Source organism: Lucilia cuprina, chromosome 4 (genome assembly GCF_022045245.1).
Source record: "Lucilia cuprina isolate Lc7/37 chromosome 4, ASM2204524v1, whole genome shotgun sequence".
Classification (NCBI taxonomy): Eukaryota; Metazoa; Arthropoda; class Insecta; order Diptera; family Calliphoridae; genus Lucilia; species Lucilia cuprina.
In genome coordinates, this window is record NC_060952.1 from 59,355,832 (window position 1) to 59,366,159 (window position 10,328).

A 10,328-nucleotide genomic window follows, 5' to 3' on the forward strand; every position below is an offset into this window, starting at 1 on the left:
AATTTCACAATTTTAATAATTGTTGAAAAGCAATTTTAAATAAAATAATTATTAGGAAAAATGTCTGTAAATAAATTTGGTAACAAATTTATTTATAAAAATAAAATGTAATGCAAAAAATAAAAAGTTGCAATGTAAGTAGTTATTTATATTATGTTGGCTCGTGTTAGGGGAATAATGGGAGACATTATAACAGTTCAACTCCTTGATAGAAAATTTTTTGGTAGCATTATTTGTTCTGTTGGTAATTCCACATGGAGATCAAAAAAGGAAAATTTTGCTGTGAAGTCAGTCGTGCCTTAGTAGGTTGAATTCAGTTGATCTGATGCCGACTAAAAAGGACAACACGGCCCTTCCTCAACCACAAAAAAGATGGTCTTAGAATGCCAATCAGGTACCACCTCCGTTCCCTTAAGAACACGGTTAAAAAATTCTAAAATTTTTTTTATGAAAATTATAAAGTGACAAAAATAAAGTGAAATACATTGAGTGAAGTGCAATAATGTGAAAAAGTGACCAATATGGATTTAAAAAAATCCAATGTGCTGCGATCCTGAACCCAGGCTTTCCAGTACATAAAAAATGTTAATGTCACCAAATAAAAAATAAGTGATTCCGCTGGTAAAACGTGAAATCTCCAACTTGTCACAACCAGGAAAAATCTTTACAAGTTGTAGTCAACATAAGAACCTACACAACTAAGTGAAGACGAAAATAATATTTGTTCCTCTACTGTTAATAAAATGAGAAGTGGAAAAATTCACGGGGTGAGGTAAAACGTGCCTTAGTACGGCAGTATACTGTTCGAAACCGGATAACACGATCCTCCAACCATGACTATAATCAAGGAAAATTGTATAAATTAATAAAAATGTGCACTCACCAAATGAGTATGAAAAAGAAAATTTAAATCTTAAAGAGTCACTGAAAAATATTAAAAATTGTTAATAAATATTGAAAATAACAAAAAATTAAAAAATTACATAATTAATGAAATCTAAGAAAAATCTGAAATAAGAAAATTTTTAAAGAAAATAAATTTTTTTAATAAAATAAAATTATGAAAAATTTCAAAAGTGCAAAAATCACTTTATAAAGAATTTAAATGAAAAAAGAAAAAACGTGAAATAATGATATAATAAAAAGAAAATTATAAATAAAATAAAAATATTCTTAAAATAATAAAAAAACAAGAAAGTTAATTCTAAATACTAAAGTGCATTATTTTACCAAGAATGCTATTGACGTAAGTCATCCACTTGTGCCAAAATAAAACCAAGAATAAAAAGGATCTGTGCATACAATACATATATCAACAATATATACAAGGCAGCTTAATTAAAGAAAAGTGCAAATAAAACCAAGTGGTGAGTCTTAAATTTTTTCTTATTATTTTATTATGGATTCGTTAACATAATCGGTGACTGAATTGTCGGGATCAGTGGGCACTTGACAACTTGCGATCTTACCTTTACGGAGCAAAAATGATAAAAATATATACAGATCATCAACCACTGACTTATGCCTTGGAAAACAGGAATCACAACGCCAAGTTAAAAAGGTGGAAAGCTAGAATTGAAGAGTACAACCACGAATTGATTTACAAGCCTGGTAAATCAAATGTTGTGGCAGATGCTCTTTCTAGACTGCGGACTACAATAAACATGCTGAATTCCTCCGATACAGACACAATTACTACAGATGAGCGAAGTAGAATCTTCTGGCACTATAATGCATAGCGCAGAACAAGATGCTACGGACTTGATACCTCATGTGGAAGCTTCATTAAATGTCTTTAAAAACCAACTTGTCATCAGGGAAGGTAAGGAAAATCCTCACCCAGGGTACAATCGCCATTACATTACTTTGAAAAAAATTGATACACAACCGTTAATAGACATCCTGAAAACGCGTTTAAATCCTGCAATAACAAATGGAATCAAAATACCTGAAAACCGTATTCAACTTTTACAAGACGTTTTTCGTAATCATTTCCGCCTCTATAAAATCAGGATAACACAAAGGCTTGTGGAAGATGTTGCAAATGAAGAAAGAGTTTGCAGTATTATTGAAAATGTACATAAAAGAGCCCACAGAAATCCAGTTGAGAACAAGGAGCAGATATTAGAAACATATTATTTTCCTAGGATGACAAGTAAAATTAAGGAATACACTAAAGCTTGTGAAATTTGCCGCCTCATTAAGTATGACAGACAACCTTTTACTCCACAGATTAGTGAGACACCTGTTCCAAAAAATCCTTGTGAAATTTTACATGTGGACATCTTTGAAATACAAGGAGAAAAATTTCTTAGCTGCATTGATAAATTTACGAAATTTGCTAAATTTTTTCATATTAGAAATAAGTCGGCCCTTCATTTACGTCAAAAATTTTCAAAACTCCTTCATTATTTCACTGTTCCGAAAATAATCGTAACAGATAATGAGAGGGGATTTTTAAGTCCGATCGTTTCTAATTATATTAGAGGCCTCGGAATACAAATCTACCAAACACCATCTCAAAGGAGCGAAGTTAACGGCCAGGTTGAAAGATTACATTCTACAATAATTGAAATTTTTAGATGCCTGAAAAAAGAATTGAATAGAGTGGATACAAAGGAGTTAGTACATATTGCTGTGGATCGCTACAATAATACAATACATTCTGTGACACAAGTGAAACCGAGTGATATATTCTTTAACCGAAGCCAGAGGATAAATTACCAGAATATAACAAACTTCCATAAAAAATTGTTACATGATGTAAAAAAGAAAATAAAGAATAACCAAGAAAAGAGGAATATGCGCATAAATAGGAAGAGACGAGAAACAAAAAAATACAGACAGGGTGACGTAGTTTACATTAAGGACAAACAAATAAAAGCAAAACAAAAACCAATTTATAAACGTGAAACCATTAGAAAAGACAATAGAGTAACAGTAGACACTGACACAGGTAAACGAATCCATAAAATCCATTTGAAAAATATACCCGAATAAACTCATCCACTTGGTAATAAAAGCACATAGGTTGGCATGTTCTACATTTGAAAATTGTTCCCTGGAATAAAACCTTTGAAATTATTTAACCTTTTTTTTAATAAATAATATTTTAATAATTAATTAAAAACACATATAAAAGGAAAAATAATAATCTAATTAGTGAATAAAAAAAAGAGAAAGAAATACATTTAATAATTTAAAAATATAAAATATATTGTAAATTTGCTTTAGATAAAATTTTGAAAAATATTAATGCATTGAAAAAATATATTCAATAGTATAAAAAAATATTATAAAAATTAAATTTTTTTAAGTAAAATTTTGAAAAACGGTAATGAAACAAAAAAATATGTATTTAATAATCTAAAGGAATTCTAAAATTGAAAATTTTTAAAATTATCTACACAAAAATAATTTAAAGTTATCTATTAAATTGAAATAATTTATTAAAAAGTATAAAAGTAACCTATTAAATAACAAAAGGTATATTAAAAAGAAATAAAATTGTTTACATTGAAAGTAATAAATCAGAATCAAAAACAGTAATAGAATATATATAGAATAGAATGTAAAAGGAAATATATTAAAAATCATAAATAAGAAATTTAAAAGAAAAAATTGATATAATGTATGCAAATGTATTCCTAAAAATTTTAATATTTTATTTAAATAAAATTGTATTCTGAAACATATATTTTTTTTCTTTGAGATAGAATTTTATTAATTTCCGGTGTTACCGGATTCAATATATTTAAATACGATTCGCCGTTGGTAACCATGGATTATGGAAGCGGCTGGGTAATAAATGGATACTTTAAACTAGTTCACACAATCAATCTAGAGCAATACGAAAAAGTTTTGGAAAATTTGGAAGAAACCATGAAACGAAATATGAACCCAACTCCAATGAGAACCATTATGGAATTTCACCTCAATATCACGAAATTGAGGCTATGTGAATTGGAGAATAACCACGAAAGAAGACCACGATCCATAAATTGGATTGGATCCGCTTGGAAATGGATTGCGGGCTCACCGGATGCAATTGACTGGGATAATATTCTTCAGAGACAGGACAAGATAGTGGCAAACAACAATAATCAATATATTATAAATGAACAAATTTTCAATATTTCACAAGCGTCAATTGGGAAACTTAATGAAATAGTGTCATACACTAATTCCATCAACAAGAAAATGGATTCAGAAAATATGGAAATTCTTCTATCAAATAAAATCCTTGTATTAAAAGAACAAATCTCTGAAATTGTGAGAGCATCACAGATGGCAAAAACGAGTATCGTGAACACCAATTTACTTGACCAGCTCGAAATTGAGAAAATAATTTCAGAAGAAGAATCCTTACCATACCAAAATTTAATTGAAGCAGCGGAATACGCCAAGCCTTCCATGTATACCAATGGAACTATTTTACTTTACGTAATATCCGTACCAAAGGTAACATCACAAAAGTATCGAGTGATCCTGGCAAGAGCTACATCATTGAAAGGAAAACAAGTTAATCTTAGATACCACAACCTAATGGTAAATGAAGATGAAACATATGGCATAATTGGGGACTGTTTCCATATAAGAAATACTACAATATGCGAAGCGAATAAGCTTAGGAAACTACCTGAGGATGGATGTGATGCAAGATTGCTTAAAGGTGGTAATGCAGATTGTCACTTCATAACGAACATGGAAGAAATAGTGGAATTATTAAATGATAATACCATATTTGTAACTAATTTCAATGGAACCATAAAGAATGAAAAAGAAGAAAGAACTATTAACGGAACATTTATCATACAATTAAAAAATGAAAGTCTGAAAATTGGAAACCAGACCTTTTCTAGCAAAGATGCCACCACAATACAGACCCTTCCATCAATCTTTACGAATGTTACAAATAAAGGCATAAAACTAAATCTCGAGTACATCCATGCATCTAATTTAAAGAATATAGAACATATCAAAAAACTTGGAGAAGCTTTCAATATCTCAACTATAATAGAAGCCATTGTCTTAATAGCCTGTACCTGTTATAGAATATGGAGGAAAACAACAATGGCAAACACTATTCCCAAAACATATGAAGCAACGAAAAATTCGACTAATCTGCGGAACGCAGATATTTGGAAGGGGGGGCAGTTAACACGCTCCACATCTTGATGTCATACAAGTTCAACACACTTATTCTACCAACCTGCTGACCATGCACAACAAAGAGTTCAACATACTTCCAACCTGCTGACTACGCATAACAAATAGAACACACTTATTGCAGCCACATGCTGACAGTATGAAGTCGATCATATTTCAACTATTTTATGTTGCAATATTTGCAACCTACATATTTTAAATATAAATTATATATTAGGTTACTGATAAGTGTGCATGAAATATTATTGATTACTTGACATATTTTAAGTATAAATTGTATCGTTTACCATTGCCAAGATTCATTAAATTTTGGATAATAAACCAGGTAATTAGTAATCTAATAAATTTGTCTTATTTGAAACATAGGAAAACGGGCCAAGGTTTGGCCCCAACTTTAACTTTTTAGTGTTCCCTTCAAGGGACACTTTAACTTGTATGTTTAGATGTTAGTTAGTTTAATTGCCTTGTGTATTTTGTTTGTTATTTCGTTTATCATTGTTGTTGTTTTTTTGTTTTGCTTTTGGTTTATAATAATGTAGTCGGGAAAAAAATTTTAAATTTAAAAAAAAACTACATGTTTAAAATACACTATGGTGTATTTTAAACATAAGATTCGGCACAGCCGAATATAGCATTCTTACTTGTTTAATATAACATTGTTTTCGGTTTATTAACATATCGATGTATCATAAATACATAATAACGGAGTCCCACTACATTGTTGGAACTTTTTGGAATACGATTTTTATTTCGTTAAAGGGGAGGGAAAAGTACCAAAAGGTACATAAAACATGGAGTTTTTTTTTAATTTTTGTTCCTCGACTCGTAAACAAATTTTTATTTTGTCATACAATTTTTCTTTATTATGAAATCGTATTAAATAGGATGCTTACCTTTTGTTAAGTAAGTAGAGTATAGTTTTTTTATATTTTATTCACAGCACCGAGATAAAGAGCGGGAGATTAATTTCAAGTTAATTTAACTTGAATTAAATCTTAAGATTTTCAAGAAAATTACAATTCGGCTAATTATTACAATTCAGCTAATTATTACAATAATTTGACATTATTAAAACGATTACTAATTACTTTACGTTAACAATTGTAAGTTTACAATATAAGGTAATGCTGTTCAAGATAATTCATATAATTCAAAGTCCTTAATTTTTAAACAATGTAAAAAACCAATATTAAATAAAATTAATTAATTTTTAAATATAAATAAAAAATAAATTGGGCCCAAGATTGGACATGCCACAGGAATTGGCTTTAGGCAACAGATGGTCTCTTAGTGCTAGAACAGAGAACGTTGGCGAGGGATTTGATAACTTCGACAATGATTTGTTGATCAATGGTTGCTGTGTGTGGCCTTTGCTTGGGCCGTTGCTGGCGTTGTTGAATTGTATTGTTTCCGATGGTTACACGAACATTTGGGTGGAGAAGAGTATTATGGTACCTCTTACACATTATACAGGTGGACATGGAGGTATAGTCTCGTACCACATGGCTTTTAGCCAAACAGTTAACACAGTAGCAAAGCATAGTACCTCATGCATAGCCTACATTGGTAAAGCTCTGAATCACGGCGGTTATTGTGCTGATTGTCGTGGCAGCGGCTACGTTGTCGATTCTGGATTTCACTTGGACGAGAGGCGGTGGGTCTGTGGTAATGGCTACGACTTTGGCCGCTGCGTTCGGTTCTCTGAGTGGATTCGCTGCGAAACTCATTATGACTGTGGTCTTCGCTTAGCGGGATAGCGATATGGTTATCACTGCGGTTGTAGTCTTCTCTTGGTCGTGTTGCGGTAAGTCTTCGGTTGGATCTAGGTGGAGATAAACAAAGTGTAAGTAACTGACAGAACAAATTTAAATGGAGCGGTTAGTGCTTGGAAAATTAAAATATATAAAAGAATATTCCGATTAATGATAGTATTTATATTGGATTAGAATTTGAATCTAAGATAAATTCTAATCATGATATTCGCTTAAAAATGAGCTTATTCTTACTTCGGTAATCCGTACATTATTATCTGAACCAAAGTAATATTTTTCTATTCTTCATAGGCGTCATTCTTAAGGCGGCTGAAGATCGTCCATTACAACGACGACGAGATCTCCGATTTTATGATTTGTACTAAAGTTTTTCCATTATAGCGTTTGTGTAAGGTTTTAAGATAATCATTTTTCCAACGTATAGAGAATTGATGATGCATTGCTATAAATTTTTCCCACCTATTAATAAGAGATATATTTTGAAATTATTGTTCAGGGAGTGCAATTATAGGGGCTCCTCTTAGTAAATGTCCTGGGGTTAGAGCAGTTAAATCTTAAGGGTCTTCAGATAGAGCTGAGATTGGGCGAGAGTTTAGTACGCCTTCAATTCGAGTTATAATCGTTGAGAATTCTTCAAATGTAAATTTTTGAGCACCAGTAATGCGTTTTAAATGAAATTTGAAACTTTTTCGGTGGCTTCCCATAAGCCGCCCATACTTTTAAGCTATATCTTGAAATGCATTTTTTATTAAAGAGGAAAATTCCAATAAAAGTTCTGTACTTTCCCCTAGGCTAGAGATAAAGTTTACAAACATTTTAATTACCGGGTAAAATTATGGGATAGCGTTCGAGTCTACAAATGGATAAAGGGATTTTAGCGAACTTTAATTAGGTAAAGTTTGAAATTTTAAGCAACATTCGTATTCTTCGAAGTAGAATATTTTTTGAGGGAACATTATTAGTTTATTTTTTTGAAAATTTTATTTCATCTTGAGTTAAAGAGATTTGAGTAGCGGAATTTACTTTTTTACATATGTTTATAAATCGAAAAACATAGCAGATAACGCATAAGGCTTTGCTATTCGATGAAAATCTTTCAAGAATATCTGTTTGTTGAGTTTTTTAATGCATTGATACTATTTTCATAGGATATTCAGCGGTTTTTAAAGGATTTCTGGTAGGCCACTCAGACAATGGTTTAGTTAACCATGATAATCCATGCCAGCAAAGGGAATTGTGAACAAGGTATTGAGGTTTGAAACCTCCAGTTGCCAAGTCTGCTGGATTATCATGCGTTGGGACATGTTTCCATATGACGTTTGACGTTAAACTATGAATTTCTGCAATATATATTTGCAACATATGTTTCCCACGTAGATGGGTGTTTTGAGAGCCAACCTAACACAATGGATGAATCAGTCCAAAGAAAGATTTTTTAATATTAAAATTTAATGAAGAAATTATGTAATTTACCAATTTTGATAGAAAAACTGCACCAAAACTTTTTGCAAATTTCATGTTCAACAGTGATTGGATGAGAAGTAGGAATTTCTTCCTGTTCCCAAAACATTTTCAATGTATTATTTAAATCTGAAGTTTCACATTGTGTGTCGGAAGTGGTAAAATTTGAAGTTTGAAAGTTGGATCTGGTAGATCCAGTTCAGTAAGCTCAGGCGAGTCAGGTATTTTAAAAGAATATGTTGAAAGCCATTTAGTGACTTTGGGCATTACTTTAGCTTTAATTTGAATTTTTAAATTGTATCTTTTTACATATAATGCTCATTCACATTCTTTGTTAGATATTTGTTTTTGATCGTCAATACCAATAATTTTAAAATGAGAATTTTGATAAGGCAATTGAAGACTATTAGAGCCCAAACAGTAAAAAGTTGACCTTAATGATCAACTGATTACTGAGAAGCGGTTATATAATTAAAATAGTAATACGAAACAAAATGAAAGGGTAGCGAAAGCGGCGAATTAATATTTAATTTAAAATTTTAATAATTCACTTTATTGAGAAAAGGAAGGGAGCTATTAAGTGATAACACTAGATGCGAATTACCTAGTTAAAATAGTAATGTGATCATAAAGAAAATGTTTTTTTTTTAAATATTGAATTTCAGTTAATCAATTATAAAGGGGCTTTAGACACCAATTGTCTAGTTAAAAATTGAGTATAAGAATCAAATAATTTATAAATTGATAACTGATATCTAGTTAAAATCGTATAAACAAATTAATATAAGCCAAATTACTTTTTTGGATTTTTTGACTAGAGCTGATATCTAGTTGATAATGATTAAATGATAAATCGAATCGCGGAAATCAAAAAATTTAAATTAAGAGCAAATTAAGTTTTTGTATTTTCAGACAAAGTTATCTGTGCTTCGTTATTCTCTATATTTTTTATAAGGCTATTTGATAATTAGCACCAGATAAGCTATATCTTGTTAATACTTGTCATTCGTTGAGAATAACGAAACAAATTTCAAGAAATCGAGTTTTCACACAAATTAAAAAAAAAGTTATTCGACATTCTTTTTATTTATTAGATCTAGATAACCAGTTTAAATTGAGCATTCTTGGAGAATAAAGATATTCGAATTGAGCTTTAACCAAAATTTAAATATTAAGATATAGAGATGGGATATGGAGATTTATAAATGTGCATGTTTAAAAGTGTATTCGTTTGCATATTGTTACTAATGTGCTATTGCGTTTTATTTAGGATATTTAATTTAAAACAAGTAATAGTGTTATATTCGGCTATGCCGAATCTTTTATACCCACCATCAAATCACTGCCATATAAATGAACTTTGATATTTTGAATATGTTATTATAACACCGTACAACAAATTTGGAAAAATTGTTGCACACATGAGCAAGACCATATACGTTGGAAACTACATACTTGATATAGTTAAACTACATTTTTGGTTTTTTATTTTCTGATCGTTTCTTCCTTTAAAAGGACTTTAAAGTTTGAAAGGAAGAGTAAGTATAATTATATTTAGCTTAAATTTTGTTTGGTCTTTTAGGTCAATATAGGTATCGATTGAATGAGGAGAATAACAGTATTTTCATAAATAAAATAGTTTTAAAATGTTAGAATAAAAAAACTAAAAAAAATGTCCTTTAAAAGTTTAATCCTTTAATATCCTTATTTTCTATAGTCTGTTTTTTTAGAAAAAAATATATGTTATATTTACAAATATGGAGTTACAGACTCCCAAATTTCATGTCTCTATCTTTATTCGTTCTTTGTAAAAAAATAAAAGTTAATATGAATTCAAATTAAACAAATTTTGTTGAGAATATTTTGTCTTATTTAATTTATTGTTTATACCAATTACCTACTCCCATTATCTCAATGTCTGTTAAT